General features: G+C 36.9%; 1 long non-coding RNA gene across 1 annotated transcript; it reads right to left on the bottom strand.

Annotated features, from left to right (window-relative positions):
• Positions 1-3278: 3278 nt before the first annotated feature.
• Positions 3279-25770, bottom strand: LOC106025073 (uncharacterized). The gene is made up of 2 exons (XR_001198664.2): positions 25459-25770; positions 3279-3550 (listed from the first exon to the last, which is right to left on the bottom strand). It is a non-coding gene; the product is annotated as an uncharacterized LOC106025073 (long non-coding RNA).
• Between the last annotated feature and the right edge of the window lie 1579 nt (positions 25771-27349).

The following is a 27349-nucleotide window of genomic DNA, read 5'->3' as shown; positions in this document are numbered from 1 at the left end:
ATAATTTGCACAAGTCCTCTGGCCATATCTGATGGATCAAAGCCAGTACTGATTTAATAGCATGGAAATACAAACCCTACCTTTGAGAGAGGAGCAATATTATGCTGTATTTTAAGTGTTCATGGACAGAGAAAACATAAGCCATTAAGGACAGGGTTGCCACGTAGGAAAGATTGCAAGGAATCCAGTGACATTTGAATTTCACAAAAACAACAAAAAATTGTTTTAGTATAAGTATGTTCCAAATATGGAACAGGACATACGTATACTAAAAAGAATGTTCATTGTCTATCCAATTCCAAATTTAACTGTGTTGTGTATTTTATCTTGCAACTCTAAATAATGCCCATTATAAAAATAGTTTACAGCAGTCATTAGCCTTTAACCTCTGCATAAAGTAGTCAGAACTTGTTTTAGAATCTCAATTTATAAGCATTTTTAAACATTAATATAAAAAGAAAAATTTTTAAGTGTGGGTTCCTAGGAGTCCGGAACTCCCTTATAATTATTAAAGCCTCATCACTAAAGAAAGTAGCAAGGCCAGAGAAGTTATGCCTATTTTATTATGCTATTATTTTTAAATGCAGGACTTTTTTCATGTATTTGTTCACTACGCTTTCTCAGCATATTTTATTTGCATTCATTATCACTCTCATCACTCTTCCCAGTTCATTAAGAGAATGAAAATCTGGTCAGCCCTGGAGGTAATGCTCCTGCAGTGCTGTGTGGAAGAGGTATTTCCTGGGACTCTCCCGAACGCTGTGCATTGGGTCTACCTTCCAGGCTACAGGAGTTGTATTAAGAGCTCCATCATCATCACAATGCTTCCCACCTAGAACAATCCCACAGGAGACTTACTCAAAGGGAACAGAATAGCTTCCTAGGCAGATATAAACAGTATTTTGCCAGGAGCAGTGCTGTCTAATAGATCCTTTGATCATTGATTTCCATATTTGCCCATTTTGATCATATTATTAAATTCCTTCAGGGTATAGAACTTCACTAGGCCTGTAATGCACGAGATCTTTGTCTTAGATGAAAAACATCATGAACAGAAAGAAAAATATGTAAGACAATAGACAGAAATTATTTTTCTAAAAGCTGAAGGAAAGGGGTAGCCAACATCAAGAGGGCTCTATTCAAGAGGAGGATAACAGCTGAGATGTAGTGAGATCACAGGGCAGACGAGACCACTGGTGCCCTCTCTCTGTCCCTCCCTTCCTCTCTGGCTTCCTTCCTATCTCTAACCCTTGTTCCTTCCTTCCCTTCTACTTCTTTCTTTCCTCCCTCCCTTGCTTCCTTTTATTTTCTTTATTTTGTTGTTTGTTTGCAGTACTAGGGGTTTAATGCAGGACTTTCACAAGGAGCTACAACTTCAGCCCTTTATTATTTTTAATTTTGAAACACAAAATATCCCTGATTTGTTGAATCGGGATCAAACTTGCAATCCTCTCCCCAGAGCCTCTAGCAGGCTGAGAAATAAAACTCTTGAAACATGAGGTAAAAACCAGGAGCAGGGACTGGTGGAGAACAGACAGAAGGAGCCTTGGTCTGTGATACTATACATGTGTACCTGAAGTGGGCAGCCCCAGATTTTATTTCCATAAGAGAAAAATAAAAAAATGTCCTGTTGAAGATCTCCTTTGAAAATTTTCTACCAAATGAAATAGCACCTATAAATAACAGAGATACAGCCTAATAGCAAAATCAACCATTTAATAGGAAAGCAAAATTATGAAAACCAGGCTGTATTTCCAAAGAAGGGATCATGTATCGAAGTTAGAAACTTGTGATAACCCAGGGCCATTTAGGCAGGTTTCCGATTGAAGACCAAGGTGATGGGGGAAATATTTGAGACCAATTCTAAATGAGCCTGCCATTGAAGAGACTGATTTCCAAGAAGAGGCCACAGGGTCATAAAACAAAAATAAGGATTATTTTCATGAAATGGATTGAGCCAATTCCTACCAAATTAGGCTAAAAGTAGCTACATTCAAAGTTGCAATGAAATTAAATGTAACTTCTAGCCAATTTCTTTTATCCTTCAAAGACTGCTATAATTGAGCTGTACAATAAGCCAACTAAATATCTAACATGGGACACCATTCTCTTGAGTATCAGTGTACACAATGATAAGATAATGAAATTACTATACTTTTAACAAACCTAATTTCCTGGATAATTTATTATTTTTTATAGTTTTTCAAATGACAAGGCCTAAAATGAACATATAAAATTGACTGGTACTTAGCAATTTGAAAATAAAATCAATTTTCAGAAATATCTATTGCCATCATTAAGCCATTAATACAATCTATCAAATAATTCTGCAAAGTATAGACTAGATATTCTCCATTTAATTGTTTTAATCTTTTTCATTTCTTGCATCTAAAGTTATATTACTCTATTAAACCAATATTTAAAATTCTTAGATGATGTTATATTTTTCTTTAATTTCTACCTATATCTTTCCACAAAGCATTTTACAGGCATTTGAGAACTTCTGTTTGAAAAACATTTTATGTTATGACTTCCTTATTCAGAAAAGGTAGCTACATCTGTAGTTATAATTTTAGAGACTTTTCAGGTGCAAATCATGGCTGCTCTGGGAAAACATGGGGCCACTTGGAATTGAAACGGCCTCCACAGACCATTCAAGTCTGGGGGGAAGGTGTTCACACTGAATCTATTCCGGCTGAGATAGCAGCAAATTTTGCTTAATTCCCCAGAATCCTGAAAGCATATCCACAAAGAAATCTTGCTGTAACTTTTTATGTTTACTAAAAATATTTCCTTTTTAATATGAAGTCTGGTATTACAAGTATTTGGCCTAACATTTTTTAAAAAAGATCCTAAAGCAAAATAATAAACCAAATCAATGCCTAGCATGGCATAATACTACTGTAATCCCAGCATTCAGGAAGCTGACACAGGAAGATGGCTGGGGGTTCAAGACCGGTCTTGGCTACAAAGTGAGTTCAAGGGCAGTCTAAACTGTATAGTGAAACCCTGTTTCAAAAAAGATCCAAGAAGAAGAAAAAGAAGAAGAAGGAAGAGGAGGAGGAGAAGGAGGAGGAGGAGGAGGAGGAAGAGGAGGAAGAGGAGAAGGAGAAGAAGAAGAAAAGACAAATGGTTGCCCTAAGAAACTCTTGCTTGACCATTATATTGGTTAGGGGTCTCAGAAGAAACAGAATCAACAGAATATGTGTGTGTGTGTGTGTGTGTGTGTGTGTGTGTGTGTGTGTGTGTGTATAGTATAATACAGATATACATATATATTATAGATAATTAGGTAAGGAATTTATTAGACAGATTTACAGGCTTAGAAGTTGGGTAGTTCATAAGTGCAATTTGCATGCTGGAAAGCCAGGGGACACATTAGCTGCTCAATCCAAGAAGGTGGAAACTTCAGCACGAAAGGTTGGAGCTTCAGCTGAGACTGAAGACCTGGAAGCTCTCTCAAGAACTGCTTCTATGAGTTCACATTGAAAATCTGAAGAAACTGGAATCTGACGTCCGCAGGAGACAGCAGCCATAAAGGACACATCTGCTGAAACAGAATGGATCTTTGAAACACAGGCTGACTTCCTCTTCCTCGCCTTTCATTGAGTCCAGCTGCAACCCTATTGAATGGTGCCACCCCCAATCAGGGTGGGTTTCCCCCTCAGACTGTCCTTCATGCCATTCATCTCTGGAAATCCCCACAGACACATCCTGAAGTGTTCTTTACTAAGCTGCGGGCCATCCTTCAATCCAATTGTGTTACAATCAAGACTAACCACTACCCGGAAGATAGTGCCTCTGCTTTTTCTTAACATCTCCACTTACATACCTCTGGGTAAGGATCACCAACCATAGTTTAATCAAGAAATCCACCAGAAGTTTATCAGTCTTTGTTCAATGTCATCTTTTGTGTTCTCTGACAGTGATGAACACTCCTTTGTCTCTTGGCCTCTGAAGCACTATTTTCTTTTAGTTTTCTTCTTAACTCAGTAAGTCCCTGGAGTATTAAGGAACTCCAGAGTCTTCCTCAAGGCGCACTTCTCTGAGGACTACTCATGTGTTAAGGATTCTCAATTTTATAAAATCATCAGTTTTTACAACATCTCCCAAGAGTTTTTAATACCTATGGAATACCTGCTTTAAAAGTTACGGAATTCTAGATATTTTTCACCTTCATCTTCCCAAAGAAACCAATCCTGTTCAGAATTACTCCTCCTTCTCTTATTCCACTTTTATCCAGTCCAAATCCCATTTCTCCATGTTGAATACCCTTTGCATCTGTCATTTCCCCTCTGTCCTCCTTTTGCTGTACTGGGGATTGAGTGTAGGGTCTTTGCACTGAGTCATGCGCTCAGCTATTTATTTATATGTTGTATGTTGAGAAAAAGTGTCAGTAAGTTGCTATAAGTTGCCCAGGCTGCACTCAAACTATCCCCCTTCGGAACCTTCCGAAGTTCTGTGATAACAGATACAGACCACTAGGCCCAGCTTTACCACTTAGTCTTTATTCTGCCTGACCCTCATCTAGCAGTCGGCTGAGTTATTACAAAAGTTAAAAGAGAAACAGACATAAATCCCTTTTCTAAATGATGTCCCTGCCTTTAATTTCATTCCATTTCTATTATGAGACCCTTCTAAGCTATCAAATATAGTTACTTTCTTATTCCATAGTTTACAATGGTTTTCTTTTCCTGTACTCCAAATTCATCCTTCAGAGCACTATAGGAAGCATTTGTGTTCTGAGCACCTTTATTTTCTAGGTCTTCTGTCACCTGCCCAGACTCCTGGAACACTGATCCCTGTAGTCTACACAACAGTCTTCCTTTCCTCTGTGTCCTTATACACTTTTATTTCTCTTCCCTTCCCTTCTACCTGGAAAACCCCTCATTTAAGACATCCCCAAATGGCAGTTTCCCTTTGCCCATCTGATAGCCCCTTTCCCTACCCAGCACTGTGTATCTCCTGCCTCCGGTGCCTTTTCCTTCCCTACACACTTCAATTACAGCAATCTATACCATTGTTTGTAAGCATATCTTTATATATACATGACTTTTTATTAAGAGAGCAGTATGTACTTCATTTTTCTATGACAAATACCATGCACAGCATCTAATGCTCAAATATGTTTTAGTATTATTAAAGCACAGAGAGGCTATGTAGATAAAACATACATAGCCCCTGATTTAAAAGAAATAGCATTAACATTCTAAAACTTTACCATGGAAAAGTATGTGATAGATTTGTTTTTACTCAATCAGAGACTATAAATAGGAAAAAGTACAAATTAGAAAATTTTCACATAATAAAATAATGCAGGCTGCCTCATCCTTGAAGTTATCCAACTAGCAAACATGAAGTCACCAGAGGCATGAATTCCTGTTGCTAGACCAGGCTGAACAAGGAAGCCCATGTATGCATCCAGCAGGTGCCTGTATTCAGTAACTACACTGTAAGCTCTGTATGCCTAATGCCATTCATTCTCTGGTGGGGGGAGGCAATTGAATGATTCTGAAGTAAATTTGTGAGTAAATGAGAATATTTGGTAGGTTTACCTCAATTCAATACTTTAAATACTAAATTTAAATTAATTATAATACAAGTTTACTGAAATTTTATAATTCCATGTTATTCTGGGAATATGCAACTAGAGACACATTGTTTCAGCATTGTTTGTTGGAAGCAACAAGTAACACACCAGCTTCCCAACCTGAGAATGGTTCACTAGATGGAGGAGTAAGAGAAGGGGTCAGATAACAGAGGTCAGGTATCATGTTCATTATTGATAAAAGTGAATTGCATACAAGAGTTCCCCTTTTTTCACATTCTTGTCAACACTTGCTGGCTTTCACCATCTTGATAATAGTCAGTTTGACAGGGATGAGGTGATGTCTCGCTGCAGTTTTAATTTACATTTCTCCAATGATTGTGAATATTTTTTCACACATCTACTGATTATTCATATGCAATTTTTAAAGAAAAGTCTATGTGAGGCCTTTGTTCATTTTTAATAAGATTGCTTTTTATGTTCTTAAATAGTTTGAGTTCTGGTATATTTTGCATATTAACCCCTTCTCTGATGGGTGATTCACAAATATTTTCTCCAAATTGAGAGTTTTCTTTCACTCTATTAATTGTTCCCTGTGCAGGGTAAACAACTATCCATTTGCTACAGTCTCATTTCTCATTCTTCTTCTGTTGACTGTTAGTACAGGTAACAGTAATATACCACAGTTAGCTATCCAATGTTAGTTAACACTAATGTACTATAGTTTAGCTATTTCAAAATAACTAAAATAGTAGATCTGAAAAATTCTCAACACACTAAGTATCAGAGATGATTGCAAACACAGAAAAAAAAAACTGAGCCACTTTGTTAATGATAAAACCATATTCTTCTGCAGGCCTAATAAATATTGTCTGCATTGAAAATGCAAACCCACCTGAAGACACAGGACTACTCTGCTGAGCTTGCCAGAGGTTAAAGAGTAGAATGCAAGAAATACAGAAAGGATCCAGAAAACATGGAGCCGACTCTGTGCTGTCTTCCCCCATTATCAACATTCAGTGGAGGGGGGGCTGGGGGTTTAGCTCAGCGGCATAAGCACCTGCCTTGGAAGCAGGCAGTCGTGAGTTCAATCCCCGGTACTGATAAAAAGGAAAAAAGACAAAAAAAAAAAAACATTCAGTGGAGGGAGCTTGCAATGAAGAGTGGAGAGGAGCTAAAAACGCTTCTCCTGCAGATTCTTCTGGGGTTTAAGAACTTTCCCCTTCCCCGTGGATATATGAAGAATGAGGAGGAAGAGTTCTAAGCATGTCTTTCAGTCCCCTCTTCACCTACAGTTGGCTTTATATATTAGGGTACACATTTTGCTTCTATGCTATTTCAAAAGATTAAAATGTTAGGAGCTGAACTAAAGCCTGACCTTTTTCTTTAGAATGACTTGTTTTACTGTTTACTTATGCACCCATGCATTCAACAAAGATTTATTAGATGTCTGTCATGTTCTTGTTCTTTTGCTCCAGTGATCAAAGATAAATAAGCCACAGCCCATGTGCTTAAAGACTGCAGCTAAAGAAACCATCAATTGCTTGAAAATAATAGGAGCAATAATAAAATAGTGAAATGTAATACATTAACATTATAACATGAACCCAAAAATTAAGGAGCAATTAATCACTGAAAGAAAGGAAAAGAGAAGCGGTAATATAATACCACAGATGTAATGGCATTGTGATACAGCTTTTAAAGATGACTATGAAAAAGGGGGTGGAGAAAAGACAACTCTTCAGAAGGGACCCCCCACAGGAAAGGAACAAATTCTGCATATACTGCACTTCAGAGGTATTGGACGGTAAGGAGAGTGTGGAACAACATTTAATTTATGTAAGATTATTAAGACAACGAAACCTTCACAGTTTGATATAGTTAGAAAAACTGAAAGTGAGCTGGTTGGCTTCCAAATGATTTAGGGGTTTATTAACCATTAACAAAATACTTCCTTATTCTGCATGTATGGTGGATCTCTAACAATCATCTCTCAGAAGTCTGGGCATTTAAAATTTGAATATAAGCATTATGTCTATAAGGAACAATAATGTTTTTCTTCTGGATCATTAAAATGTTTAAGATAACAAGCTGTTCCCTTACAGCCCCCTCTGCTTGGCAGAATGAGCTTGTTCTGTGTCTGGGTAAAATAAAGCAGTGCTCTTTACTAAGAAAATCCACTTCCTCTCAAAGGGCAAACTGTGACCAAGACTGATTTTCCAACGTAATGTAAATTTCATAACATCAGCAGTGTGCTGCATAAAATGTCAAATGGAAAGGCTGTCACACCTCCCATGCAGACATCATGTGCTCAAAAGGGACAGAGGTGACATTTGCAAAGGCACATCCTCAGGACAGCTCTGCAGATCCACGTTGGGGAATCTGCTCCTTCCAGATGAAATTTTTGTCTCTAGTAGATTCTTTCATTCAGGAGACCTAGTGATAAGAAATTTTGGTTTTGTTTTCATTGGCTTTTGTTCCTATTTCCTTTCAGATACAGCCCTTAGTGATTGATAAGCCTGACCTGCAACTCTGACAGATCAACTTATCTAGTGCTACGTCTAAGTACAAGGTCGACGTTATCTTAGCCTGCATCCTGTGTAATTACAGTATTTGGCTAGCAGTGCTGAACAGAGGCTGAAATCCATCAGGTTCTAGTTAATCTCCTTGAGAAACCACATCTGGCTGGGTGGAAGAAAATTTTTATGAATGAAGTTGTTTTGTCTCAATAATAAAGATTACTGATATGCACAGCAAGATCTAAACCCAAACTTTATCTACCTATGAGGCTCTGTGTACTACGAAGAAAGAAGAATTTTTTCTGAAAAGCCTTTTTTGCTTAACTTGTTATCTCCTTCCTTTTCATTCTTTCTAAATTCCTTACCAGTCCTGAATTTTCATTGCCTTTTAGTAGGATATACTTATTAACCCTTTGGATGTTTTCCAAATAAATCAAACTATCAATTTAATAAACATGAGATTAGAATTCTCCTTTTAAATTAATCTTTAAGTAGACTCTTGCCTGTTTTATTATAAATTGGGTGATCATGCCAATGTGGAGGCTATGAGTAATTCATACTATGGACAGGATGACAATGAATTTACTCAGTCAGTGATGGTAATATGTTCAGTGATAACTGTTATGGGCCTAGTTTTATATCCAACACATAAAGCAGACTCAATGAGTGAGGGAAAACTCTATGCAAATGAACAACTCACCACACTCCCAAATCTAATAACTTTGATCCCCTTTTAATAATGAGATGATCATAAAAGGATTTCTTTGGCAACTCTGAAAAGACAGAGATGTAGTAGTGTGGTTAAGAGCACAAATCTAGGAGTTCCACCTACCTCTCCCACTCATTACTTGTGTGACCTTCGGCAAATTACTTAATTTCTCTCTGTCTAAATGCTCTCAGCTTTCAAATGGAGATGATGATAACAGTACCTGCCAAATGTGGTTGTCACGAGGATTCATGAGTTAACATATCTACAATATTTGGAATAGTACCTGGCATTTAATAAGCATGATAAATGCTCACAGTTTAATAGCATTAAAGCAGCTCAAGAAACAAGATGGGCTGCACTTTATTTCTGTTGGCTATTGGACACGTACAGATTGCAGGATCTTCAGCTCCAAATTCTTGTGTTTGATACTTGATTTCAGGCTATTAACATTTAACCAGAGGCTCATAAATAAAACGCACTATGGTTAAGCTCATTGCGTTAATGTGTCTACTCATGAGAAAATAAGAATGCACATAAAAACTGTATGCCATGGATTTTGTCAGGATGAGAGCAGGAGAGCACAAGCGTAGATGGTTTGCTTAGGGCTAACGAGTCTCACCACGGTGACTCCTAAACTTCCGCAGTGCTGTCATTTCTCTTATAGCATGTGACATGGCTGACTGTCAAAGCTCCTCATGCAAAGAACTCACGTCAGTTTCTGAGTTCCCAAGCACACTTGGGCATTCTTGCCTTAACTATCGCCCTGACTCTTCTTTCTTCATAATTGCATCCCTAATGCAAGTGTGTCCAGCAAGAGTCCTTAATTACATCCTCTTAATTACATCCCCACTGCACTGCACGCCAACCCCCCTTTGTCATCACTGAAGTCAGTGGGTTAATTCCAGTCAAAACAAATCTTCGGAGACAGACAAAAACGCCACCAGCAGGAATTCTGCCTCCTCAAACACATGGAGGGCTGTGTATTTTAAATAATTTCTCTTAGTTGTTGTCTTATTTAAAATGTTGGAAACTGCTTTTTAGTCATTTTACAGTGTCTTTTTCCACTTCTATGACTTTTATTTGATTTTTTTAAAAGATAACATAGAGCAAAGTTTCGGGAGAGATTATGGATGTCCATTGTGTGTTTGCTTACAAGATTCTAAAGCATATATATATTTATATATTTTTGTTGATCTTGCAATATCTTTGTATTTTAGCTAAAGACAAGCTGTAAAATTCCAAACATGTTGAAACACAGCTCCTTTTTAAGCACACAAAATTCTTTCAATCCATTGGAGAGTCATTATGGAACATTATATAATCTAAAATGAAATTCTGCCTAAGTGACTATTCTTGTCAGAATACAAGTACTGTCAATAAGGTCAGGGATATTTATTCAAAAATCCTAATGGAAAGATAATTTAAGAATAAATACATATTTTAAAGTAACAACCATCATCAATTGAAAGAAAAACTCATGTTTATTTTAGTTAATTTTTGATTCTTTGCATAGCAAGAACCTATGTTTTCAGTTGTGGAAAAGAGGCCAGTTTTCAGGCATCATCTTTTCAGATTACAAATGGTGGATCTTAAAATCTTTAACTTCTGAATTCTGTTCCAAGAGGTAAGGAGGAGAATAGATGAAATTAAATCACTTTAGAAAAATACTAGAAACTATTCTAAATACCTCATTATGAAAATAAGAACTTCATAAGATCCTCGTGCTCTAAGTTCATGTGTATATTTTTTAGCAATGTTTTCCTTCTAATAGTTTTTATTGCTGCTTGTCTTTCTGCTCTTATAGTGAGCTCCCTAACATCTGTTTTCCATTTTTCTTTAATTTCCATTCATGACCTTTGGCCTACTCTCAGTGTTTGGAACAAAACAGGAATTAAAGTTGACATTATCTCTATGCTTTCGTCAAGCTGCATAAATTCACATTTTTAGCTTGCCTTGTACGAAAGCACAGGCTTTCTGACCACAAAATCAATTTGTCACCTGTTCAGGAGGAAGTCTCACCATGTTCAAAGTGCAGTTCTGCAGCCCTGCAGAGCACTCTGGGGTTCCAGGTGCCGCCGGGTTCCAGGGCACCAGGATATTTGTTCTAGATCTGTGGCTGCCGTGGACTGCAAATTGCTCTATACTGTCCCAACATCTTAGAAAATCCCCAAACCATGACACAATGTGAAGCCCTTTTAACATTTAATCTCTCCCATAAGACTGAAGAAAGTAACACTAACATAGAATAAGAATTATATTGTAAATTTTTAAAACATTAGGCAGATAATTTCACATGTATAAATGTGAAATTGTTTACCAAGAGACAGATAAGGTAAAAAAGCAACAATGGTAAGTGTAATCATACTTCCATACCTCCTTTCTTTTGAATTATAATTTGCATGCAAAGAAGTACACAGACCTTTGGCATACAACTTAATAAATTTCCCCACATATACTTCTGTTCCATGCCTTCTCAAGCAGAATATCTTGCAAAGATTATTGTTTTCTTGATAAACCATATTCCGTACCTGTTGAGTTATGATATAATGATGCCCTCAAGGTCTAATGAAATGACTACAGCTCCTTCCCTCTACATTGAACACGGATGGTGATTTATGTTATTTTGGTTCTGTGATCATTAACTGTGATATATCAACTTGAGTAAGAACCAAGTGTGTCTGTGGATGGAGACCAGCAAACTGAGGAGGACAAGACTCACTCCAGCAATGAGTGGCACCAATCAATAGGTTTGTCACCTGGAAAGAATAAAAAGTGAAAGAAGGAAATATCCCCCTTTTCTTCAGAGAAGATCTTGGTCCTCCACCGTTGCCTTTGGGTTTTGGTCTCCAGCTCCATCAGAGTACACCTACCAAGGCAGACTATTTGGCTTCCAATGCAGACTTGAACAAATGATTCTGCAGTGAGTTTCCAGGACTTCATCTTTCCTGCTACTGGACCTTCTGGCTCTGCAGTGTAGAGAAAGCCACCTGAATCATTCCCTCTCTGATCCAGCAGATAGCCTCCACGACTCTTCTGCTCCTGATCCTATAAGCCTATCTAACAAATACCTTACATAATCATATGCTCCTCTGGGGAACCCTAATGCAGGCTCTTTTTTTCAATTCATTTCTGCCTCCTTTACTGTTTTAACTTACTTATTGGCTCATACAGGAGCCAATTGAATGTTCAGCAAATACAGTAACAAATTGGATATCAGATATCTATGACATGGGTGTTATATGTAGTGAGTGAATAATGTGAAAGAAGCATTTTTTCCTTGAGGTAAATAATAGTAACGGTAACTAGCCTTGGAAAATTCCAAAGTATTTCCCATTTCTAAACTGAGGATTGCTAAGGCTTGCTATGCTAATATCTTGTAAATTCTACCAATGGTTGAGCTACCTTATACTACTGACTGAAACTCTATACACAACAATGCCTACAAAGTCTGAGTCATTCAAAACTTCAGAGGCAAGACAATTAGTTGAGAATATCCTAAATCATATGAAAATATATTAAATAAATAGCATGAAGGACACATAAAGACTTTGTTTTAACTACTTGAAAGTATGAGACACATTTAAATTTCTTGTTTGTTGACTACGTTCAGAATAGAGTAAGAAATGTGTTGCAGAATTTGAGGAATTTCTTTGACTACTGAGTTTCTTTACAACATGTACTTTCATTTGGGATAAATTGGAAGGAACTCCCTGCCACTTCAAGGTAAATTTGTTACACAAATCATGCAGTTCTAAGACTTTAATTTGTCACCTCAAGTAACCCCATCTCATTTTCCCTTTACCGAGTTTGTGATGCTCATGTGAATGTTGTGGGATCACTAAGGAATGGACAATCCCTGTATCTAAGTATCCAACTTAGTAAAGAGAATATTTTGGAGAATTTACAGAAACTCCTAGCAAAATAAAATTCACTGATGCCATAGATATTTTCTTCATCTTTGGGGAAAAAAATTCAACAATTAACAGTTTAAATCAGGAGACTTTTATTATCTGTCACAATTTGAGTACCCATTTGGCCAACTCCAAGGTAGAAGTGACACAGTAGAAGGGCCTGGTGGAGGAAAGGTGTTCACACACAGTGGCCAGGAAGGAGAGAACCAAAGGAGGCCAGCAAGAAAGATATACCACCTCCTCCTGGCTGGCTGCGTCTTCTGACAGCACTCTCAGCTATGAATTTATCAGAGGATGATTGGAGTGCCTAATACAGTGCCATGATTTGATAATCTTCTAAAAGCCCCAAATCTGAACATATGGGACTTTGGGTGGGGGGACATTCTAGAACTAAACTGTAATACTTGGGAAGTGCAAACCATAGATATTTAGAGTGCTAATCATCAGTAGAGCAAATAATGATTACCCAAAGCAGACGGCTGCAGGTTACAGAACACACCCCTCATTCACCTGAGCCCTACTCAGCCTGTAAGAACACTTCACAAGAGGCAGAATTGGCAGAAGTCTGATTTGCACTCCTTTGAGAGTAGAAACTTGCTTTGCAGGTGTTTTAAAAGAATAAATTAATATTTATCCAAACAAAATGTCCCATCTACAAATTTCACTACATTTTCCAATACCAAACAATACATTGCCCATGAAAGAGCACTTAATAGAATATAATAAAAAAATTTTTTTTAAATGGGACTCAAGAAAAATTATTTCTATCATTCTAAAGTAATCATTTTTAATTATCTCCTTGCAACATTGCCTGAATCTCTGAAATTTTTTCTTCAAATGACCTCTTATAAAGTTTTTTGAAGTAACAATTTTTCAAGTTTATTCATGCTTTTCTAATTTCTTAAAGAACAATCAGAAAGTAATCAAAATATTCTCCACAATGTACAGAAGTATATAAATAAGTCAGAAATCTTAACAAAAGCTGGATGTTTCTGTTTGCTATCGTGCTTACAAACTAGGACTTTATTTTTGGTTGACTTTGTGATTTTTCTTATGTGTCGTAAGAATAATTGTCAAAGTAATAAAAGATCATTTCTGGACATCAGAACTACGATACATGAAACTTAAATTATTTTATGTGGCTATTTTCAATAAATCTGTATTTAAATGTGATTAAATCCATTTTCATGTTCAGTTTGTGTGACCCCTAGCTCTTCCTTTCCAAGTTTCTTTGTTTCCTCTTGGATATGTCTTATCCTCTTGTGCAAAGCTTGTGTATCCGGTGTTTATTCACACTTTCTTTTTTAAAAAAATGAATGTTGGCATAGCACAGGCATGCATTCAATGCTTGTTTCCTCCTCTTTCTTAAAATAAATGTTCAAAGACAATTCAAAAGTATCAGTGATCTTTTAATCCCAAAACACCGAAAGCTCTATTTTTAACAATTTTCCAACAGTAAATGCTATTTGTTCTGGGTCTACTTTATGTGCCTCCCAATTCTACACATGCTCACCTAACTTTCCTTTATCTTTTCCAATTGCTCTCCTTTCCCATAGTAGAAGCCCACCTTCCACAGTCTCTCCCCAGTTGGAGCTGAAGGACCCTCCAACACCCAAGCCTTTGCCTGGTAAGATCCATGGAGATTTAATTGATCTCCATGATCAAGGGAGGGCTACATCATGGATCCAGAAACACAAGAATTAAAAGAAGAAAGTGATAAAGAGAGGAAAGAAGCAAAGGAAGGAGCTTGTAAAGCATGTTTGTCAGCTCCCTCCCCACACCACACACCCCTGCAGCTGCTGGAGTATGCTCCATCCCTTGCACGGTATCTCTGGGGCTACTCAGAACTACTTGGCTCTCCAGTCCTTTCTGGATGAGCTGTGAACTGCACAGTAATGCACCATGTCTACATTTCCTCTATATCTGCTTCACATGCATTTTTCCTGCTTCCTTTATTACCCTCAGGATTATATTCTCCTGGAAAACACAAAAGTCTTATCATTAGCTCTTTTTTTTTTCAGACTGGCATTCAGATGTCACTTTTACTATACTATATTTTTTGCTTAAGATACATTTACACGCTTCACAGCATCTAGCATAGTACAAAGTGTTTTCTATTGTGTAAATACTTAGATTTCTACAGAAAGGACAACTAGTTTAAAGTGCATATATAATAGGATACACAGCTAAACACATCCAAATGTTCACCTCAAAGCACAAACTTGTCTTTCATCATTTAGCATATTGGAAATATAAGTATTTACATTAATGCATTATTTATCAGTCAGTGTTAATCAGATAGACAACATTTACATGTTTCCTGCATTGCATTCCTCAGAATGAGATTAATACTTATAGTTTTAAGGTCAAAACATCTAGTTTTATAACATCTATTCTTAATTCTTGGTTGTATTTGTTTCATGATGCTTCTCCCAAACTGCAAAAACACTGAGCTAGAATTAAATGACCACAGGCATGTGTACTACATGAAGTGTATTTTTATAGAGCTTTTTTAGTCGGGGCTTTACCATCAACAGCTGTCTTTATATAGCAAAGTACAAATTTCTTCACCCCAAGATATTTCCCATTCCATAGATTTGACTTACACTATTTCTCCAAAAATAACCATAGACAATGCTTTTTTTAGTTCAATATCCAAACACTTGTCTCTTTATCTAGGTTTTTATTTTAATTTTTCAAAGATGAGAACTGAAATTCAGAGGCTGTTCAAGATTATACAATAAAGTAAAATACTAGAACATGAAAAGTATAAATTCTGAAAGTATCTTTGTATCAGTCCTATAAGATCTCATTTATTCTCTCAGAGGCCTTTGCAGGGAAATAAAACTTTTGCAACTTAGGTCTGACTAACTACGTGTTTTCTTTATAGAGTGTAGACTCTACTTGTCTCTACCTAAATAAAACACTCTCAGATCTAGGATTTTAAAGACGTCATGTAACCTCTGTACAGGCAGGAGAAACAATAGAAATCAAAAGTTGCTTGAATTACCATGGATTTCCTGAAAGTTTTCTTTTAAGGCTAACAATAAAGAATTTTGCTGTATATATTACATGATGTAAGCACAACTGGTAACCTGAAGTAGCATGCTACAAAACTGATATTAATAGGGCCATATATAAATTCACTGAAGCCTTGTAAGTAAATGCATTTTCATATGACCTCACTAGTGCTGTCAATAAATTTGTGTAAGTTGAGGAGTTTGTCACAATCCCACTTCCCTCACCTGTCTAAGGAACTACAGAACACACTTCAAGGAATAGAGAAGACTGGAATTATAGCATTAAATTTATCTCAGAGAATCTTAAATATCTGAAGTCAATTTAATAATGTAAATGAAATTTGGTACAATGTCAACATCCATTACAGATATTTTTTGAACGGCATAAAAGTAATCTTGGAGCTTCACTTAACAAAAGAGTGTGATACTGTACATATAATAGGAAAACGGTAGGGCTGAGAAAATGACTTAACATGCTATTGAATTGGTCCGTGCAACTTGGACTAGTGGTACAGATGCAAAGGACAGAGGAGTATAGAAGATCCATGACTTGATTTATCTTTCTTTCCACATTCCAGAAAAAACTTCAGAGTCCCTGGTGGAGCTATCTTCTGTCATCCTCCCTAAGTAAGGTAAAAGACAGGAGGGAGCTATGGAAGATCATTGGACACGACCTTCCTTACCATTGCCGAGGTAAAAGCCATATATACACAACTCCTTAGGTGGAATTCTATTTAATCCAAATTGCACTACAGTTGCCCTAGACAAGAGTAAGATATTTTTAAGATGCAAGAAACAGCTGTATACTCTAGCTTTTAGAATTTTAAACCTGAAGCCTGACACTAGGCTGTCCTGGGTATTAGTCTGCATTACAATAGTGAGATGGATATGGATACTGTTTATTTGGAGTGTGTGTGTGTCTACTAATTTTACTGTAGGTTTAAATGCAATCTAACCCTCATACTATCTCTTAATAAATAGTGCTTAAATGATATTTGAGAAGTTAGATTTTATGGTAGTATGCTATGAGATTTACTTATTTTCACATTTCATCATCTTTTATAATTCTCAATTGCAATAAAGCTTCCATTAAAAATATCTTTCTTTCCCTGCTGTTTAAAGCTTGATTTGTTTAATAGGATCTGACAATGTTGAAGTGCAGCTAATAACCACAAGAAAATATTAACACCTTCATGGGCTAATTACTAGCACAGCCTTAATTTAAGTCTCCAAGAACTGATCCCTGAGAAGATTACAGCCTAGTGACAACCTTAACAAAAAACTTAATGCTATGCCCTTATTGTAACAGCCCAGAAAACTGTGGCCACTTGGTTGTTCCTAGGAAATCTGAATCAAATAATATTTATCCAGTGAAATTATAACATTGCCTGAAACCTGCTTGATTATTATAATATTGGACGGTTTACCTGGATTTTTCCACTACAAAGAAAATAATCTTATTATATTGGCCACTGATCAATTCTTCAAGAAAAATACTAGGTGGAGACTAACTCAGAAAAATTCAGCTTATTTAACAGATGTTATGGCCAAAGAGAGATTAACATACCAGTGACTGTACTGGAAAAGAAGTTTACTAACATCACTAAATACTTAAGTTCTCTGGTTTGTCGGAGGCAAAATGAGAGGACAAAGACCTTCTAAGTGGAAAATGTGGAATCAATAAACTAAATTCAGTCCACATAAAATGAGTCCTAAACATTTCAAAGGGGACTATTCTTCATATTAGCTGAGAATTCTTGAAGCAAGAAACATAACTTCGTCTATATAATTATGAGTTAAGATACATTATGAGGTAAGAAAACATCCATTGATTTTTCTATCTGGGAAAATCTCCATCTTCCATTCCACCACCAACTACCATAAAGAACTATAAATGAGGAAAGACAAAGGCAAATCCATCACTTATGCGTTGTGTTTGTGAAAACATAGTCTACATCGTAGCCTGGGCATTAATCTTTAGTTCAACATTTTGTCAAACTCCACATTTGTTTCTGAAAGTATCATCCAGAAAACAGTCCCCTGGGTCAGTTATGAATTTGAACACATAACAATCTAATTTTTAACTATTTCAAACTTGAAACTGAAATCAAATATTTTAAATTGGTTTTCCTCCTCTTGCAATTATCAAAGTAAATGATAGTTCAGATGTGAAAATTGATTTCTCAGTACATTCCATATGGAACATATGTTTACAGACACAGTTTGTTCTTCACAAATGATTGGGCTCAGGAATGCTCTAACAGTTAAACACTAGCTTCACTTTAAGACGGCAAACACAGGTTTCACAGGGTTACTGCAACCGGAAAATGCTGTGTGTCTATTGCTTGTCTGTACATCTTCTGTCTTGCCTTAAGTGCTAGAAAATTCTCAAGACACCCTGCTCAGGTTCATTTGGGGTACAGAGACATACAAAAAGCAAAAATGAGACACACATCAAGAATCCTGGAGCATCTTTAGCATAAAAAACAAAAATAACACATTTGACTTAATACCCGTCAAAAATAGCCTTTGCTGGGATTGGTTTTTTTTCTAATAATTTTATTGAGGTATTATTAACATACAAAAACTATACATATTTTATGTACACACCTTGAGAAATTCAGAGATGAATTATATATTCATGAACTATCACTGCTATCTACACTATAAATCTATCAGTCACTACCAGGAGTTTATTTAAGTGCCATCTTATTTATTATTATTATTATGTTGCATGTGTGTGACAAGAACTCAGCATAAGATCTAACTTCTTAGTGTACTTTAAATATAGATTATTGTCAACCACATACACTTGGTATAGCAGATCTCTAAGAATTATTCCTCTTGTATGAAGAAAACTTTGCATCTTAGACTAGTATCTCTCACTTGCTTCCTCTCCTTCAACCCTGAAGAACCACCATTCTGCTCACTGCTTCTATGAATTTCATTATTTCAGATTCATCATAATAGTGGGGTGTTGGGTTATGTCCCTTCTATGTGTGGCTTATCTTGTTTACTATATTGTCCATGTCTCCATGTTATCACAAATTTCAAGATTCTTGCATTTGTCAGGCTGACATTGTTTATTGTACATATACCACAATTTTTATTACTTATCTGTGGATGGACATTTAGATTACTTCTATGTCTTGAATTTTATGAGTAAATTTGCAGTGAACACAGGAATGCAGATATCTACTGAGATTCTCATTTTTAATTCTTTCGTAATATATTCCTGGATCATATGCTGCATTACATGGCAATTCTATTTTTTGTTTCCTTTTACTAATCCCCATACTTCTCTAGGATACTTGAATCAATTTATGTCCCACCTGACAGTATATAAGGATTCTCTTTTTTACATATTCTTACTAACCTGTTTTAGTCAGTTTTGCCAACTGTAACAAGATATCTGAGAAAACGAATTTATAAAAATAGGTTTATTTCAGTAAATGATTTCAACATTCATTCTAAGATCAATTGACCTCTTTGTTCTTGGGGTTGTGGTGAGGCAGCACATCTTGTGGGAGTATATAAAGAAGTGAAACCATCCACCTCATAAGGAAGTGACAAAGAGAAGACAAGCTAGCGTCTTATTATACCCTATTAGAGGACACCACCAGCGACCACAAAACCCCTCACTAAACCCATCCCTTAAAGTATTCATTGCCTACCAGTAGGGCCAGGCTTGAGAGTAAGGCTTTAATAGATTGGTTTTTAGAGATATTTATGATTCAAACCAAAGCTCTGATCACATTTCTGATATTGATATGTATTTGCTTTACAGGTCAATTATAAAAATCAGGGTGTAAATAGAATTCATAGTCATCTTAATCCATTTGGGCTGCTGTAGTAAAATGTCATAAATTAAGTGGTTCATAAGCAATAGAAAATTATTACAGTATTTCTCATGGTTCTAGAGACTGCAAAGTCTAAGATTAGACATGCAAATTCAATACTTAATGAGGGCCCCCCTTTCTGGTTCCTAAATTGAAGCTTTTTGCTGTGTATTCACAGGTGGAGGAAGTGAAAGGCCTCTCCTGAACACGTTATAGAACATTAACCCCTTTTCTAAGCCTTCTTCCCATGCTTATCAATGCTCAGAGAACTCACTTCTCAGTATTACCTTGAGGGTGATGATTTCAACATTCAATTAGGAGTGAGGAAGTGGACATAAAACATTAAAACCATATCAATAATGCCAGAGATTAAGCCAGCAAGACATGCTAAAAACAGATGAAGTAAATGAGATTTATGGTATTTAATTCAGATTTTTAAAAGTGAAATAAATGAGTTTTATTTAGACTGAAAGAGATGGAAAGAATAAACAAATATTAAATATTCATAAGGTATAGATCATTCCACCTCAAACTAACAGCTATAATGTCTTGGATGGAGTCATCAGTTCAATTCATTTGCCAGATGTGCTCTGGGGTTTCACAGTGAGCTATAGCTGTGGCGGGCAGTGGCTCCTGCATCTCCCTGATACAGAAAGTCTGTGTTAGATTAAGTCCCCTCTCACTGGCCAAGCAAGCATCCCTGATTCTCTTCCTCTGCTACTTTCCTGCTTCTGTCATAAAACATTGCCACAAATAATAAGCTGGTATTGCTTTAGTTACTTAAAAAAAATACCAACTTATTTTTGTATGAATTTCACTGGGTTTATCCAAGTATCAACAGAGCCACATTACCTTCTAGAATATAGGAGGAGAGAATTCACTTCCTGGTCTCTTCTAAGGCTACCCCATATTCCTTGAAGATAACTTCTTTTGTTCATCTTAAACATCACATCGTTCTTACCCTCCGTCTACACTCACATCTCTTTATGACTGTAGGAAAGAAACGTTCTCCAACTTTTTCTGTCTTTGTAAGTACTGGGACCTTCACACTGAGCTACATTCATGTCTTTTTTTTTATTTATTTATAATTTTGAGACAGAATTGCAGAATAAGAGCTGTCCAGGTAGGGCTGTGTTATTATTTGTGTCTATATGCCCCCCTCAAAGCCTCATGCAATCATGGAGGTAGGTTTTTTCATGAGTAGATGAATCTAGAGTTTGTGACTGATTTGTGGTGCAATGCAGGAATAAGGGTGCTGGATTAAAACCAGGTGATTTCTGGATCACTCCACTGATTAGCTCATCTAATCCCAGGAGGAGTCTAAATAAAACAAAAGGGGCAGAAAGAGGCTTACCCCACCATCACCACCCTACCTGGAGCCAGCTGAATATGAACTGAAACCTTCAAAAACTGTGAGCTAAATAAATCCTTCCTTACTTCACTTTGGGTTCAGATATTTTGTTAGCAATGAGAAAATTACCTAAGATAGAATTTGGTACTGTGAACAGGGCTATTGCTGTGACTATATCTGACCATATGGTTCAAAAGCTTTTGGGAATGGCTTGTGGGAAGAGTTTGTAAAGTTGTTCTATATGGGAGATTCTGGTCAAAGCCCAGAAGACCAGAAGGCTAATAGAAATCCTGCCAGTAAAGACAAGGCTTGGGAGGTTTCTGCTGTGAAGAAAGACTACATTGGTTGCTGGAACCCAGATGATGTGTGTTATTGCTTGGCAGAAAGTTTGTCTACATTTGGCTTTATTCAGAGACTTGACTTGAGATTGAGATTAAGAGTAGTGGACTAATAAATCTGTCAGAATAAATTTCAAGGCAGTTGAATGTTGGAGCACTGGCATGGCTATTGTTGGAGGCTTTTAGCCAGAACTAGGTAGAGAACCAAAAGCAAAAAGCCCAGCATAATGATTTAAAATGTGAGTTTGGCCAGAGTGGAAGGTCCAGTAATGCTGTGGATTACAAAGATAAAGCTGAGGAGATCTTGATTGCTGAGAAGGAACAAGAGAAAACAAAAGATGGCGTCACAAGGGAATCACAAAAAGCAGCAAGTCTCCACCCCTTGCAGCCTTAACTGCAAAGGTGAAAGACTTTGCTTTGATAAGAAAGCCATAGAGAGCCATGTTCCAGAATGCAACAGCCTTTCCATGTTCCATAATGGTGACAGCCTAGAGAATTTGTTCCTCAGAGTTGAATTTAGAATCCTCAGCAATACAAGTACTCAACCTTACATCCAAGAGAGCAGGAAACCCAGCTACTTCTTAAGTTGGCAGCAGACCTTGGTGTCATCCATGTAGGCACTGGCTTTGGGAGCATGTGGAATGAAGAAGATGTGAGGTTAAGAAGGCTTCCACCACAATTTCAGAAGGCTATGGAGGCTAGGCGTGTGCCTGGGAGAGCTATAGAGCTGTGATGGTAAAGCAAAGGTACAGTGGAAACTCCAGAAGTTTGGAAAAGCCAGGAACATTGATTATTTGAGGAAACCTGCAGAGCAGGATCAAGAGAGAAGCCATGAGATCTATAACCACCAGAAGTGCCACAGGGTTAGAGCCACCCAAGATCTTTGAAGCTCACAACTTATTGTCTTAAATACTACACATGAAACTATGGGACTTAATGTTGCCCTATTGGATTTTGGACTTGCTTTGGTCCCATTCCTTTGTATCCCCCCTGTTTATAACTTTTGGAATGAAAATATTTATCTTGTGCAATTGAATGCAACAGTATGCCTTACATTTCAGAGGGAGACTTGGGACTTGGGCTTTTTGGCAATGTTGAATCTGTTAGGACCTTGACAACTCTTGGAGATGGACTAAATGCCTTTTGAGAAAGGGATGTGTATGAGTCTTTGAGGGGCCAGGAGTGGAATGTTATGGTTTGTGCCTATATGTCCCTCCAAACCCTGTTGTAGTCTTAGAGGGAAGGCTTTTTGGAAGTAGCTGAGTCAAGAACCTGTGACTGATCCATGATGTAACACTAGAATTAAAGGTGTTGGGATTAAGGCTAGGTGATAACTGAATCACTGCACTGATTGGATTGGCAACACCTTAATTCCTGCAGCCTGTCCAGGATAAAAGGGCAGGTAGAGGCTTGTCCCTCCCGTCTCTTTTGACTCTTGTTTTTGCTGTCTTCTCACTACAGTGCACTGTTGCCCCTGTGCTGTGCCATCCTGCCTTGGAGTCAGCTGAGTTACATACTGAAACTTCTACAAACTATAAGCTAAATAAAACCTTGCTTATCACTGGATATTTTGTCTGAACAATGAAAAAAGTAACTAAGACAGGCTCAAATTTACAGTCGTCCTGCTTCAGCCTCCAAAGTGCTGAGAGAAGATTCATGCTCCCTTAAACCTAGTTACATCCTCCAATTTTTAAACACTTGTGTGGTTAGATTGAACCCACCTACGTAATCCACCAAAAGTTCTTTAACATGACCTCTGCAAAAACCCTTTTGCCATGTAAGACAGCATATTTATAAGTTCTGAGGATCAGAGCATGAACATCCTTTGGGGGTCATTATTTGGTTACCACACTTTTACTCTAATTCAAAAGGTAAGCCCCACAAACCATGTGGTTACTTAGTATTTCCCTTTTGCACAACTGCTCCCCTATTCCAGCTTTGTCAGTCTCCTGATCTCTTTTCTCTCATTTTTACTGTATGTCTTTAATTAATCTAATCATCAATCCAAGGACCTTTGCAGGTCTGTTAGTCTTTCAGTCTCCTGAGCTCTAGATGGCCTGCCTGAATGTAAACTTGGAAGGCACCACTGAAAAAAGGTAATTCCCAGTAATAAAATTTTGTTCACACACACACACACACACACACACACACACACACACACACACACGGTGATTAACTGCAAATGAGAAAATAAATAGCCATCTACTTTTCCTGGAATGAACCACTCTATTTCTCAAACAACGATACTTAAAATTGATCATAGAAAACATTAACATGAATGCTGAATAGACTGCAGCACATGCAAAAATCATTTTTAATTCTGTAAAAGTAGAAATCAGAGGGGCTGTTGTTTGAATGGCCAGAAATGATAACTTTAATCTAAACCTGGAATAGAAATTGCAGGTCAAAGAAAGGCCAACTTCAAAGCAGGAAAAATTTGGAATGAGGCAAATAACTTTTACATTTTAGTGGAGGGAAAACAAACAATCCTAGTTTAGGTCCACTCTGAGTCTCCTTGTGAAAGTGGAGCTTTTCACACCCCAGGTCTTTAAAGTTTTGTGTTTAAAGCTGGATCTTGCATCTGTTTTAGACACCCATTGTTTGCCTCGGCCCATTAACTCAGCAAAGATATTTTGGCACCTGTTATACACAAAGCACTGTGCCACATAGCTTAAGTCTGGCTTTTGGAAAATAAAAACTAAACTGATGACTGTACCATGCATGATCCAGATCCTGCCAGCTCCTTCAGCATGTCCTATCAGCCCACGGTCCCCTTCTACCGTGCAGACACCCTGTTATTTCCATTTTCATGGTCCTTGCTGTTGCTTATTCCACAATGTTCTTTTCAAATTCCTTTTGAGGTTGACTACACCTGTATCCTGGGTTAGGTGCCTGCTGCAATGTCACTTCAGAGAGGCCTTGTTAGGCCATCCTTCTAATGTGTCACCCCAACCATGTCTCAGCAATGCTTTATCACATCTTCCGTGTGGCTTGCAATTACTTTGCTTGTTTACCCTAAGACATTTATTATTCTTCCTTTTTTGTTTAATAGAATGCAAACTCTATGGGAGATCACCAGCACTTAAAACTCACCATTTTGTACATTTTAGATAATAAATCTGAATAGATAAATTAAAGAATAACTGAATAAGTATAAATGTGAATTTAATACACATCCTGGTAACACTGTAGAAATGGTTTTTAGAGACAGGGTCTTGCTATGTAGTGGAGGATGTGCCTGAACTCATTTTGTAGCCGAGGCTGGCCTCGAACTCTCAGCAATCCTCCTGCCTCAGCCTGCAAGTGCTGGGATTACTGGCATATGCCACCACACCCAGCTAATGTAGAATTTATAATTCTGGGAAATGTTATCTATACAAAATTGAATGGTTTCTGTGTTAATTTGTGCCTTTGTTTATGAACTGACACCACTGTGAAGCTGGGTTTTCTATAGTTGCCATGATGATAAGCAAATGCCAGGAGACAGTGTGGAGAATGAAACTAAGTTGGCAATGTCCAACTTGATTTCAAGACTCGAGAAACTGCATACTGTTCAACAAAAAATTAATTCTGATTATTAAGATTTAAATCTTCTAGTAACTACATTTTTAAAATGAAAAAGAAGCAAGTGAAATCTACCTTAATTTGTCTAACACTCTACATTTCCATGTGTAATGAATAAAAATTAAAGTAATTTTTAATTAGTCCACATTAAATCTTCAACTCAAATCATCTTTGCTTCAAATATGTAGCTACCACACATGGCCCATAGTTAACAGGTCAGCAGTGCTGCTGCTATAGAGACAGAAAACACACATGCAGGAAGCCTGGTCTACAGCAAAATTCCTATAAACCATTTTTATCTCACAAAGAAAAAAAATGAGTCAAATCTTACTATGAATAACTAATAAATGAGTAAAATTTGAGTGTCTAAGATAAAGGATTGTCTGCATCTGTAACAAAATAATAGCTTGTCAATGATTTCATACTTATAAATCTTATATAATGGCATTCTTTTCATGAGATAAGTTATTTAAATGCACAGTTCCTGGCATGCAATAAACTTTGGAGAAGTATTGGCTATCATTATTAATACCAATAAGACATACACTGGTATTCATATCCAAGAGCCCGACTAAGAAAAGAGATAGCACAAGGATATAAACAAACAAGTAATTTTTTAGAATCTTTCTGGTTAAAAAAGAAAATAGCCAAATACTTACAAGTTAGCATGGATTTGGAGATTCAATACAGAAGGTGAGTAGAAAATTAAGCATTTCTTAATCATTTAAAAACCTTTCAAGTTGCTAGACCTTACAATTTTATTTGGTCTTAAGGGTTTCAAAAAGAATCCCCCCACCAAAATATCTCTACTGCTTTGATCAAGACCATTCAGTCTTTTCAACCAGGAATTTTTAGGAGGTTGCTGTTATTTATATCACCCTAATTTTTGTTCCACTCAAAGAGGGGGAAGATATCCTGTGCTAATGTTTTATTTCTACATTCTCTATTAGGAAATCCCTTCCATTACCCTGGCTGTCTTCCCTCCCACTCAGCCTGGAATGTGGCCCATGTGACCGTCGCTGCCCCGGGTAACACAGAGTAGGCCAGCCCTTCAAGCATGAATTAATGCTAACCTTTGTAAGGATGTGTTTAACCTCTTAAAAATCCTGTGAGTTTCTAAAATATTCATTGTACCGAAATCAATAAATCACTGAAATCCCCACTGGGAGGAAAACTTCCTGAGGTCTCAAAGGCCAAGCTAGAGGAGAACTAGTAAACATCAGTTTCTCACAGACATGCAATTAGAACATCTGTTTGTGTCTTCTATGCCTATTAAGATGTTTACTCTGTTAATTGTAGGCATAACATGAGTATCCATCAGTATTTTTGTTTTCACTCCCACCATAGGAATTCAATAACAGAGTCCTAACCCGGGCCAGCTACCTTGCCGGTCAATTAGCAACTTGTCATTTTAAAGAGAATATAAGAAATGGCACTTTGTCAGAAACAAATGATGGGTGGTGAAAGACAATCCTGAGAACACTTGGAAAGGTTGCAATATGAACAAATCTGTTTCATCTGTGTGATGTTTAAATGGTTCTGAAGTTTCATGATTGGGTTGATAAGTCAAAAAGGAGCCACCTTTGGGATCCAGGGACAGATTTTGAGCTTCTGCAAAGAATTTTAAATATTCAGTTCATTAGCCTCTCCAGCTGTGCTGTTAATTTTCCAGCTCTGGTTTTCCTATGTGAATGAGCAGTAATTATCTTCAATCTTAGGCTGTTCCTAAGATATTTCCAAGCTATCTAATCTATTTCTTCAATCTTAGACTATTAGGGTAAATAAAGAAATAACACACTAATTGACTCAACTAGAGACTACTTAAGGTGACTGATTACATTTGAGGAAATGATCTACATTTTTAATTGTACTAGATAAATAAATCCATAAAAATGAACTTCCTGAAAATTGTGACATACTTATGAAAATTCATTATGTAAATCAGAATCATATCTCATAAAGCATAAAGGATATTTAGCACTCAGTATTTGGATTTCAGCTGTTTGTGATATTGTTAAATGCATGATCCATACTCAATATATCCATTACTTAGAATTGCTCATTTAACATCTACCTTGTTCCTAGGCGCAAGTATGATTACATGATAGTAAGCATAGTTACAAAATCTTGAAAATATATCCAGGGCTTCAGTTACACAAATTTTCTGTCAAATAATCATTGTACTATTTTATCAGGAATAAAAATATCTTTTAATGTCATGTTACTCTACTGTCATTATTTCTGCTACCACAAATAATGTCAAGGACTGTGAACAATCACTCCAGAAATGAAGTAAGAAGCTGGGCATTTATCAGCTAGACTGCCTGCTGTGTCCAACGAAGTCCCTGAAGCACACCACTAGTTGAGCAGTGTATTTCTATGTCACCATTCCTGTATAAGAGGAAATTACAAAGAACATAATACTCACCTGAAATTGAATTTCAGGATAGATTTCATATCCACTATTTAAGCTGAAATTTCTGAACTTCCTCAGTGGTGAGCATAACCAAAGTTACACTTCATTGGCTGAGCATTCTGCCAAAAACAATT

Source organism: Cavia porcellus, unplaced genomic scaffold, assembly GCF_034190915.1.
Source record: "Cavia porcellus strain 051 isolate PalLab524CR breed Dunkin Hartley unplaced genomic scaffold, mCavPor4.1 scaffold_14, whole genome shotgun sequence".
Lineage (NCBI taxonomy): Eukaryota > Metazoa > Chordata > Mammalia > Rodentia > Caviidae > Cavia > Cavia porcellus.
This window is presented reverse-complemented; position numbering and strand designations above follow the sequence as displayed.